The sequence below is a fragment of the Schistocerca gregaria genome, chromosome 5, assembly GCF_023897955.1.
Source record: "Schistocerca gregaria isolate iqSchGreg1 chromosome 5, iqSchGreg1.2, whole genome shotgun sequence".
NCBI classification, from domain to species: Eukaryota; Metazoa; Arthropoda; class Insecta; order Orthoptera; family Acrididae; genus Schistocerca; species Schistocerca gregaria.
The window spans coordinates 472,789,749-472,801,963 of NC_064924.1; positions in this window are offsets into that span (position 1 = coordinate 472,789,749).

The following is a 12,215-nucleotide window of genomic DNA, read 5'->3' on the forward strand; positions in this document are numbered from 1 at the left end:
GCCTACTCACACACGAAGTAGTTACAGTGGTAAAGCCAAGTTGGTTCGGCCCGCGAGTGAGTGACAATTTTAGTCCACAATGATCGCAATAGAAAATAATGTGGTAAACGCAATTTTTTGTAAGTGAATCTCTATGACTCCTTCAAACTGGGTAAGACATTTGGTTATTTTCCCTAGTCAAATTATAATTAATTCATTATTTTGGTTAATGCATATTACTCCGCAGTTAAGAAACATTAATGTATTTTCGTATAGTGAGGAACAGTTAAGCACGTGCTTTATTTAAAATCGAGTTTATTTCGCACGTTGGGTTATTCAACCGGTGGAGGGGGGCGGGGGAGGAGTTGAGTAACGCAAATGGTAATCTGGAGACTTCATCACACTCCTTTCTGGAAGGGAGGAAGCGAGGTGGAATGGTTCGTGAGACAAAAAGGGATGAAGAGGAAAGAAAGAAACCCTAGAAAATGTACGAGATACATAGGCCAGCTACTGCGGAAAACTAAATAGTCTTTAGCATGTACAATCAAACTAATGAGAAGATGAAACTCGTCGTCAGAAGAGTACCACTACGTTTCTGCCACACATGACCACGTCTGAGCACCTCAGCACTGCATTACAGCCTAATTAATTATTCAGCGCAGCGTGGTTTATTATTTTAATATAAATGCCTCTCCATGTCAATGGACCTAGCCGTCGATGTGGCGGTTTGCGTGCCTGAGCGATACAGGTAGCAGTACCGTAGGTGCAATCGCAACGGAGGGGTATCTTTTGAGAGGCCAGACTAACGTGTGGTTCCTGAAGAGAGTCAGCAGCATTTTGAGTAGTTGCAGGGTCGTTTGTATGATTGACTGATCTGGTATTGTAACATCACCCAAAACGGCCTTGCAGTGCTGGTACTGCAAAAGACTGAAAGCCAGAGAAACAACAGGCGTAACTTTTTCCAAGGGCAAGCCACTCTACTGTATTGTTAAATGATGATGGCGTCCTCTTTAGTAAAATATTACGGAGGTAAAATAGCTCCATGCCATCTCTGGGGGGGGGGGGGGGGGGGGGGGAGAACAGGACTGCTAAGGACGATGTCGTCATCAAATAAAATAAAATAAATACGGATCGGAGCGCGTAACGTTAATCGGGCAGGTAGTTAGAAACGACACGAAGACCACACCTACCACAGTAATACATCTTTATACACTGATCAGCCAGAAAATTGTACCATCGACCTATTATTGATATAAACCTGTCCGGGTGACAACAGCGCCACCTGGCGAGAAGTGGCTGCTAGACAGACACATGCGCGGTGCATGTATTACGAGGCGTGTTTTTTTTTTTAAGTAAGTACCGTTTTAACATTTGTAAGTAGGCTGTTTACGTTTTCTTATTGGTAACGCCACGTAGCGCTCTGTATGAAAATCACTGGCTGTGCTGTGTGCAGTCTGTGGCTGGTTTGCATTGTTGTCTGCCATTGTAGTGTTGGGCAGCGGCAGCTGGATGCTAACAGCGCGTATCGTTGCGCAGTTGGAGGTGAGCCGCCAGCAGTGGTGGACGTGGGGAGAGAGATGGCGGAGTTTTGAAATTTGTAAGACTGGATGTCATGAACTACCATATATATTTTGACTATTAAGGTAAATACACTGTTTGTTCTGTATTAAAATCTTTCATTTGCTAACTATACCTATCAGTAGTTAGGGCCTTCCGTAGTTTGAATCTTTTATTTAGCTGGCAGTAGTGGCGCTCGCTGTATTGCAGTAGTTCGAGTAAGGAAGATTTTTGTGAGGTAAGTGATTTGTGAAACATATAGGTTAATGTAGTCAGGGCCATTCTCTTGTAGGGATTATTGAAAGTCAGATTGCGTTGCGCTAAAAACTATTGTGTGTCAGTTTAAGCACAGTCATGTATAATTTTTCTAAGGGGACGTTTCACATTAAAAAAAGACATGCTAAGATATCTCAATAATTTTATTTTTACATGAAACCCTGTACCTTAATCTATTTTTCTACATAATTTCCGTCAATATTGGGTCACTTGTCATAACGTTGTATCACTTTTTGAATATCCTCCTCATAGAAGTCTGCCGCCTGACTTGTTAACCACTGCATCACCACTGTTTTGACTTTCCCATCGTCTTGAAGACGCTGACCGCCTAGATTGTAGTCACTGGGAGCAAGATCGAGGCAGTACGGAGTATGATATACAGTTTCCCATCGAAAAGATAAGATCCTTGGTCTGACTCGCCACATGCGGACGGGCATTGTCTTGCAGCAAAACGATGCCCTTACTCAACTTCCATGGACTGTTGCTTTGATTCTGGTGTGACGTAGGCCACCCATGTTTCATCGCCCGTAACAGTTTGGCTTAAGAAATCATCACAGTCGTTGTGGTGCCGCTCAAGGAAAGTCAATGCACTGTCTAAACTTTTGCTTTTGTGCACATCCGTCCTCATTTTCGGTGCCCAACGTGCGCAGAATTTTCGGTAATGCAAGTACTCGATCACAATGCCATACAAAACACTACGAGAAACTAAGAACCTTCAACATCGCAGCGCGTCAGCAATCGTTGATTAATATCGCAATTACAAGTATGAAGAACAAAGTAAAGGGATTATCACATGCGCGCCCTAATTGGCCAAGGTTGGCCAAGCTCTTCATCTTCTTTCTTTTTATCCTCAATTTCCTTTTACGATGAAGGTGATTTTAGCCCATTGAACAAAGCAGTAAAGGAAACAAAACTAAAATTTGGAGAAGGTATTAAAATCCATGGAGACAGCAGCGAACTTGGAAGAGCAGTTGAACGGAATGGACAGTGTCTAGAAAGGAGGATATAAGATGAACATCAACAAAAGCAAAACGAGGGTAATGGAATGAAGTCGAATTATATCGGGTGATGCTGAGTGAATTAGATTAGGAAGTGAGACACTTAAAGTAGTAAAGGGGTTTTGCCATTAGGGGAGCAAATTAACTGATAAAGGTTGAAATAGAGAGGATATAAAATGTAGACTGGCAATGGCAAGGAAAGCGTCCCTATATCTTTATTACTACGACGTCTTTAGATTACATCCCCTCAGCTCCTCACCCCCCCCCCCCCCCAGGCTAACTACTAGCTTTAGGTATAGTTTTTAAGAGTTTCTCCTGCTGTCATAGGTAGCTTCATATATAATTCATATATAAGTTTCTTTACTAGCAGAAGCAACCGTGTACGGTTAGTTTTAGGTTTCATCTCCTATTTAGCTCGTCTCTTGTTCTATCCATTCCATTTTTTGATATACGTTGATCCACGGTTGGGAATATATGGGCTATTTAGCCCCGACCCATGTATAAACATTCTCGTATTCGTATACGCATGCGCATTCAAGTAACTTCCCTTGTCTGTCACATGTGCATAGATAGCGGGTCAGGCTTGTAAGTGAGCGACCATTTGTAGCTGCAGTTTATGGCGGGTCATGGCCCATCGAACATAGGCCGCTGTGAGGTGGAGCGTACACCATTAAGTTAAGTAGTGGTTTTGACTTTGTACGTATGTACGGTTTGTGTTTTCCTTTCCTTTTCCGTTTATAAATGTATAGCTATGGTGTTCTTTTAATCATTGACAAAGGTCTTCTTAGGCACTTGTGGGTTTTATTGTTGTTGAGAATAAGGTGTAGTTATCTAGGCCGAAACTTGGGTTAACACTTAACACTAGGTGCTTTTTTCGCAATCGAGGCGGGTTTTTAGTTTTTTAATATACTACGAGAAACATTAGGAAAGTCATCCCGCAAGGAGGAAATCGTAAAGCGTCTGTTTTCTCTCACCTTATTGTCCACTTCCTGTCCCAAATTTTCATTAACGACCGAAGGACGTCCACTCCGTTGTTCATCATGCACATTTGTGCGGCCATCTTTAAATGCTCTCACCCACTTTCTTACCATTCCATCACTCACAATGTTTTCTCCATAAACTGCACAGATCTCACGACGAATATCGATCGCTTTTAGGCCTTTAACACTATGAAATCTTATAAAAGCCAGTACTTCATAGTCGGCGGGACTCACGATTATCGGAGGCATCTTAAACACTCAGTGTACATCGTAAACAAGGAAGAATCAGGCTGTAATGGCGTCAGTGCGTAGATTAAGGTATAGGCTTTCATGTAAAAATAAAGTTATTGAGATACATTAGTATGTCTTTTTTTAATTTCAAAACGATACTCACTTAGAAAACACGCCTCGTATCAGTAAGAGTGCGAATGGCGAAGACGCACGAACTATGTGAGTTTTATTGACTGAGATGATCCGGAGATTCGGCATTGAGTATTTCGGATACTGCACGACTTGTCGAGTGTTCGAGATATACTGTAGTGATTGTCTTCAACACGTGGCGAAACCAAGGTGAAACCACGTTCAGATGCCGTGGGGTTGGGTCGGACGTCCATGTCGGACGTCTTAGCCAATGAAAACAGGTGAAACAGGACACGCGCCGAACTGCCTCGGAACTAGCACCAGACTTTAATGGCGGGAAGAGTACAAGTGTGTCTGAACACACAGTGTATCGAGTACTGATAACGATGGGCCTCCGTAGCCGACGTCCCATGCATGTTGGCGTAGCGACAGAGCATTGTAAGGTCTGATGAATCCCAATATCTTCTTCATCATGCCGATGGGAGGCGCGAATCCTTCATCTTCCAGGGGAACAGCTCATTGACAACTGTACTGTGGGTCCGAGACAAGCTGGCGGCGTCTCCGTTATACTCTGGGGAACATTCAAATGGGCATCCTTGGGTGTGGTGGAGCTCGTGCAAGGTACCATGACGGCTAAGCAGTATCTTGCACTGGTTTCAGACCACGTACATATCTTCATGACCAGCATGTTTCACGACGACAGTGGCATTTTTAAACAAGATAATGCGCCATTCACGACTCCAGGAGCACACAGTGACGCGTTCCAGTTGATGTGCTGCCCCCTCCCTCCCACCCCACCGTGCCAACTCGTCCGATCTGTACCCAGTCGAACACATATGGTATGAGATTGAACGTGGCGTCAGAGCTCATCCCTCCCTTTCCAGGAATTTATGGGAATTAGGTGACATGTCTGTGCAGATGCTGTGCCAAATCCCTCCAGCTGGCTGCCATGGCTTCATTGTTTCGACGCCACCAATCGACGCCGCTTTTATCCGCGTCAAAGGTGGAGAAACATGCTATTAGGTAGGTGTTCATAATGAACTGTATGATCGGTGTATGTCAACTACCTCCGCTGATGATGAAGAGATTGCAGAAATGTATGATGAGAAAAAGGAATTATTCAATTAGTTAAGGAAGACGAAAATTAAATTGTGTTGGGGGACTGGGATTCGTTAGTAGCAAAAGGAAAAGAAGGAATAATACTAAGTGAATATGGAATGAAAGAGGAGGTTTCCTGATAGAATTTTCAAGAGAGCATAATTTGATCAAGTTAACATTTGGTTTAAGAAACATTAAAGTAGGTTGTATACGTGGAAGAGTCCTGGAGATTGAAGAAATTGCAAAAGGGCAGGAAATTAAGGAGATGGAACCCTAATGATTTGAAAGAAACGGAAGTTGTTGAGTTCTAGAGGATTAGGCAATGGTTGACTAGAAACGGGAAGGGAGTGTAGTAGAAGACTAATAGGTAGCTTTCAGAGATGAAATATTGGAAGAAGTAGGGGATCAAATAGGTAAAAACGCAAGGCCTACTAGAAATCCTTAGATAACACAAGGGATTTAGGATTTAGTTGATAAACGAAGAAAACATAAAAATACTGCAAATGATTCAGGCGAAAGCGAACACAAACATCTAGAACTGATTTTGACAGGAAGTGCCAAATTACTAAGTAGGAAAGGGTAGAAGGTGAATGTACGGATGTAGAAGTTTCAGAAGGGAAGAGACAGGCGGTATCTACAGAAAAATTAAAGAGGCCTTTGGAGAAAACAGAAACGACTGTATGAATATCAAGAGCTCAGATGGAAAACCAGTGCTTAGGAAAGATGAGAAAGTAGAGAGGTGGAAGGAATATGTAGAAGGTGTATACAACTAACATGAACTTCAAGGCAAGTTATAGAAATGGAAGAGGACGTAGATGAGGATGAAATGGGAGATATGATACTCAGAAACAAATTTGACAGAGCTCTGAAAAATCAAAGTCTAAACATGGCCCCAGAGGTAGACAACATTCCGTCGGAGCTACTGACAGCCTTGAGAGAGGCAGATATGACAAAAATCTTCCATCTGGTGTGAAAGATATGAGACAGGCGACATACCCTTAGACTTCAAGAATAATGTAATAGTTACAATTGCAAAGAAAGCAGTGGCTCACAGATGTGAAAATTACCGAACTAAGCCTAGTAAGTCATAGCTGCAGAAAACTAACAAGATCTCTTTACAGAAGAATAGAAAAGCTGGTAGAAGCCAGTCTAGGGGAAAATCAGTCTGAGTTTCGGAGAAATATAGGAACACACGAGGCAACAATGACCTTAAGACTTATCTTAGAAGATATGTTAAGGAAAGGCAAACCTATGTTTATAGCAATTGTAGACTTAGAGAAAGCTTTTGACGATGTTGATTGGAATACTCTGTTTGAAATTCTGAAGGGGTAAAATACAGGGAGCGAAAGGCTATTGAGAACTCGTACAAAAACCAGACGGCAGTTATAATTGTCGAGGGTAATGGAAAAGAGTAAGACAGGGTTGTAGCCTATTCCAGATATTATTAAATCCGTGTATTGAGCAAGCGTAGAGGAAATCAAAGAAAAATTTGGAGCAGGAATTAAAGTTCAGGGAGAAGAAATAAAAATCTTGATGTTTACCGATGAAATTGTAATTCTGTCAGAGACAGAAAAGGACTTGAAAGATCAGTTGAACGTAATGGACAGTGTCTTGAAAGGAGGATATAAGACGAACATCAACAAAAGCAAAAAAAGGATATTGGAATGTACTCGAATCAAATCACGTGAAGCTGAGGGAATTAAATTAGTAAATTAGACACTTGAAGTAGCAGACGAGTTTTACTATTTGGGTAACTAAATAACTGATGAGTAGAGAGGTTACAAAATGTAGACTGGCAATAGCAAGAAATGTATTTCTGCGAAGAGAAGTTTGTTAAAATCGAAAATAGATTTAGGTGTTAGCAAGTCATTTTAAAAGGTATTTCTCTGGAGTGTAGCTATGTATGGTAGTGAAACATGGACTATAACAGTTTAGACAAGAAGAGAACAGAAGCTTCTGAAATTTGGTGATACAGAAGCATGCTGAATATTAGATGGATATATCATGCAACTAATGAAGAAGTGCTGAACAGAATTACAAGCAAATAAATTTGTGGCACAAACTGATTATAAGAAGGGATCGGTTGATAGGAAACATTGTGAGACATCAAGGGAGCACCAAAATAATACTAAAAGTTTGGGGGTAAAGGTCGTTGAGAGATATTAAAAGATGAAAACAATAAGCAGACTCAGAAGGATGTACGTTGCAGTAGTAACTTGGAGACGACGAGGCTTGCGCAGAACAGGTAGCACGGCGAGCTGCATATAATCATTCTTCGAACTGAAGACCACAACAACGAGTGTCTGATAGGTCTATCCATGCATACCTTACAGGGTAATCTTTTTAGTAACAGAAGCGTTGTGAATGTTTTTAATTAATTCAAATCTGCAGGAAATGGAAAAGTGGGTCGGTCCTTGTTGTCTCTCAGAATTGTTCGTAAGGTTAGAGAAGCAGCAGACCCAGATGCAAGGCATTCACCGCAAGCAAATCAGGACGTCGGCTGGATAACAAGTGGCTCCGTCTTTTATAAAACTTGTTATACTTCGACTACCCCACTGGTGAGATGTGGTGTATTGTCTGTACAAAATTTCATGTTGGTTATTCTGTAATAGTTAACTGACAGTTAATTATCAATAAGCACTTAGGAAGATCGTGAAGTACAAGATGTGTGAAAAAGTATCGAGAATTATTTAATTTCACGTGTTGTGTTAGCTTGCTATGAGACCTTTTCTGATGTTTTCGGTATGATGTGTCTGAATATAAAATCTTGTCCTAAAACTGTTGGATTTCGAATAAAAAAACGGACTGCTGCTTGCTGCTCAGGAGTTGATAGATGATGTCAACAACGATGTGCTACCACTGACTCGTGTCATAACAGATGAGGAAACATGGGTACACGGACATACAGAGGTGCAGTGTTGGGAACAGGCTACAGGTCGACACACTCAGTAGCAATATATATGCCACATGATACCCCAGAATAGATGGAGACTTGATGGAAGAAATACACTGACGGAAAAAAAAGTTGTAACACCGAACAATAATTAACATAGAGTAGTGGGATTTCGGGCATACGTTTGTCTAGGTAAATATTTAAGTGCTCAACATTGCAAGACCACAAGCTAATCTAAGAACGAGACAAGCCATTGCAAACGTGAAATGTTGGTTCATTAATAACCAATGTAGCCGGCAGAACGTTGAATGCAAGCACGCAATTGCATTGTCCTCAGAATGAGATTTTCACTCTGCAGTGGAGTGTGCGCTGATATTAACTTCCTGGCACATTAAAACTGTGTGCCGACCGAGACTCGAAATCGCGACCTTTGCCTTCCGCGGTCAAGTGCTCTACCATCTGAGCTACCCAAGAACGACTCACGTCCCATCCTCACAGCTTTACTCCTGCCAGTACCTCGTCTCCTACCTTTCAAACTTTACAGAAACTTGCTAACCGCCGTCTGCTTCACGTCTGCTGTGCAGCGAGCTACCTTAATTTAAGTATTAACTGTATTTTTCTTACTTGTCACTTCTTCTTCTGCGTGTTTTTGCTTTTAGGAAGCTTTAATAGTCGAGTGCTATTAAGTGTTCCATAGATCTCGTGTTTGTTTTGAATACAGTCAGAGAGTCCCTTTAGTCAGCCATAGTGTTAGTAGTGCTAGTGTTTGTTTTGAATACAGTCCAGAGACAGGTAGTGCTATTTTCCTTGTTTTCTACAAGAAGTGGTTAGTAATCACAGTTTAGTCAATAATCAACCGCCTTTAGTGAATTAGCAGTCTATTAAAAAGTTTATTAACACTCTATAGTAAATTGATTTCTTAGGATGGATAGGATGTGTGGCTGCTGTGTACGGACGCAGGAGCAGATGGCCACTCTTCGCGAACAGCTGAGCGTGTTGATGGCCGCGGTTAGCCGTCTTCAGGCTGCTGCCTCGGAGTGTAGCGGCAGTGGGGAGTCTGCTGCGTCGCAAGGTACACCCCAGGTGTTACATGCTTCACGCACTGTCCCTGCTGTCGAGACATCTTCGCGGGTACCGGGCGCGGTTGGGCCACCCTCTCCCCAAGGGGAGTGGCGGGTTCAGCGGCGTTCGCGGCGCACGAGGCGGAGGGTCAATGTGGAGGCTGGCCGTGTGGCATCGCCCGCTCTGTTCTGTGAGTGTACATGTGGCCGCTCCTTCAGCAAGGTCCGAGCAGGCACACGGGGAGAGGGGTTTATTAGTTATTGGGAGCTCCAACGTTAGGCGGGTGATGGAGCCCCTTAGGGAAATAGCGGAAAGGTCGGGGAAGAAGGCCAGTGTTCACTCTGTCTGCTTGCCGGGGGGTCTCATCCGAGATGTGGAGGAGGCCCTACCGGCGGCGATAGAGAGCACTGGGTGCACCCGACTGCAAATTGTTGCTCATGTCGGCACCAATGACTCCTGCCGTCTGGGTTCAGAGGTCATCCTCAGTTCGTACAGGCGGTTGGCGGAGTTGGTGAAGGCGGAAAGCCTCGCTCGCGGGGTGGAATCAGAGCTAACTATTTGTAGTATCGTTCCCAGAACCGATCGCGGTCCTCTGGTTTGGAGCCGAGTGGAAGGCTTAAACCAGAGGCTCAGACGATTCTGCGGAGAGCTGGGGTGCAAATTTCTCGACCTCCGCTATCGGGTGGAGAAATGTAGGGTCCCACTGAATAGGTCAGGCGTGCAGTACACGCCGGAAGCGGCTACGAGGGTAGCTGAGTACGTGTGGAGTGCACATGGGGTTTTTTTAGGTTAGAGAATTCCCTCCCTAGGCCCGACAAGACGCCTTCTGAGACGCGGCAAGGCAGGAGTAGGCAAAATCCAACAAGGAATAACAATATTAATGTGCTTATAGTAAACTGCAGGAGCGTCTATAGAAAGGTCCCAGAACTGCTCTCATTAATAAACGGTCACAACGCCCATATAGTACTAGGAACAGAAATTTGGCTGAAACCAGACGTAAACAGTAATGAAATCCTAAACTCGGATTGGAATGTATACAGCAGAGATAGGCTGGATAGTGAAGGGGGAGGCGTGGTTATAGCGATAAGAAGTGCAATAGTATCGAAGGAAATTGACGGAGATTCGAATTGTGAAATGATTTGGGTGAAGGTCACGGTTAAAGCAGGCTCAGACATGGTAATTGGATGTCTCTATAGGCCCCCGGGCTCAGCAGCTGATGTGGCTCAGCACCTGAAGAATAATTTGGAAAATATTTCGAGTAGATTTCCCAACCGTCAGGTGGCTTGCGGAGTACGGATGTAGATGTAGATAGTTCTGGGTGGAGATTTTAATTTGCCGGATATAGACTGGGAGACTCAAACGTTCATAACGGGTGGCAGGGACAAAGAATCCAGTGAAATATTTTTAAGTGCTTTATCTGAAAACTACCTTGAGCAGTTAAACAGAGAACCGACTCGTGGCGATAACATATTAGACCTTCTGGTGACAAACAGACCCGAACTATTTGAATCAGTTAATGCAGAACAGGGAATCAGCGATCATAAAGCGGTTACTGCATCGATGATTTCAGCCGTAAATAGAAATATTAAAAAAGGTAGGAAGATTTTTCTGTTTAGCAAAAGTGACAAAAAGCAGATTTCAGAGTACTTGGTGGCTCAACACAAAAGTTTTGTGTCAAGTACAGACAGTGTTGAGGATCAGTGGACAAAGTTCAAAACCATGGTACAATATGCGTTAGATGAGTATGTGCCAAGCAAGATCGTAAGAGATGGGAAAGAGCCACCGTGGTACAACAACCGAGTTAGAAAACTGCTGCGGAAGCAAAGGGAACTTCACAGCAAACATAAACATAGCCAAAGCCTTGCAGACAAACAAAAATTAGCGAAATGCAGTGTGAGGAGGGCTATGCGAGAGGCTTTCAATGAATTCGAAAGTAAAGTTCTATGTACTGACTTGGCAGAAAATCCTAAGAAATTTTGGTCCTATGTCAAAGAGGTAGGTGGATCAAAACAAAATGTCCAGACACTCTGTGACCAAAATGGTACTGAAACAGAGGATGAGAGACTAAAGGCCGAATTACTAAATGTCTTCTTCCAAAGCTGTTTCACAGAGGAAGACTGCACTGTGCTCCCTTCTCTAGATTGTCGCACAGTTGACAAACTGGTAGATATCGAAGTAGAGGACAGAGGGATAGAGAAACAATTAAAATCGCTCAAAAGAGGAAAGGCCGCTGGTCCTGATGGAATACCAGTTCGATTTTACACAGAGTACGCGAAGGAACTTTCCCCCCTTCTTGCAGCGGTGTACCGTAGGTCTCTAGAAGAGCGAAGCGTTCCAAAGGATTGGAAAAGGGCACAGGTCATCCCCGTTTTCAAGAAGGGACGTCGAACAGATGTGCAGAACTATAGACCTATATCTCTAACGTCGATCAGTTTTAGAATTTTGGAACACGTATTATGTTCGAGTATAATGTCTTTTCTGGAGACTAGAAATCTACTCTGTAGGAATCAGCATGGGTTTCGAAAAAGACGGTCGTGTGAAACCCAGCTCGCGCTATTCGTCCACGAGACTCAGAGGGCCTTAGACACGGGTTCACAGGTAGATGCCGTGTTTCTTGACTTCCGCAAGGCGTTTGACACAGTTCCCCTCAGTCATTTAATGAACAAAGTAAGAGCATACGGACTATCAGATCAATTGTGTGATTGGATTGAGGAGTTCCTAGATAACAGAACGCAGCATGTCATTCTCAATGGAGAGAAGTCTTCCGAAGTAAGAGTGATTTCAGGTGTGCCGCAGGGGAGTGTCATAGGACAGTTGCTATTCACAATATACATAAATGACCTGGTGGATGACATCGGAAGTTCACTGAGGCTTTTTGCAGATGATGCTGTGGTGTATCGAGAGGTTGCAACAATGGAAAATTGTACTGAAATGCAGGAGGATCTGCAGCGAATTGACGCATGGTGCACGGAATGGCAATTGAATCTCAATGTAGACAAGTGTAATGTGATG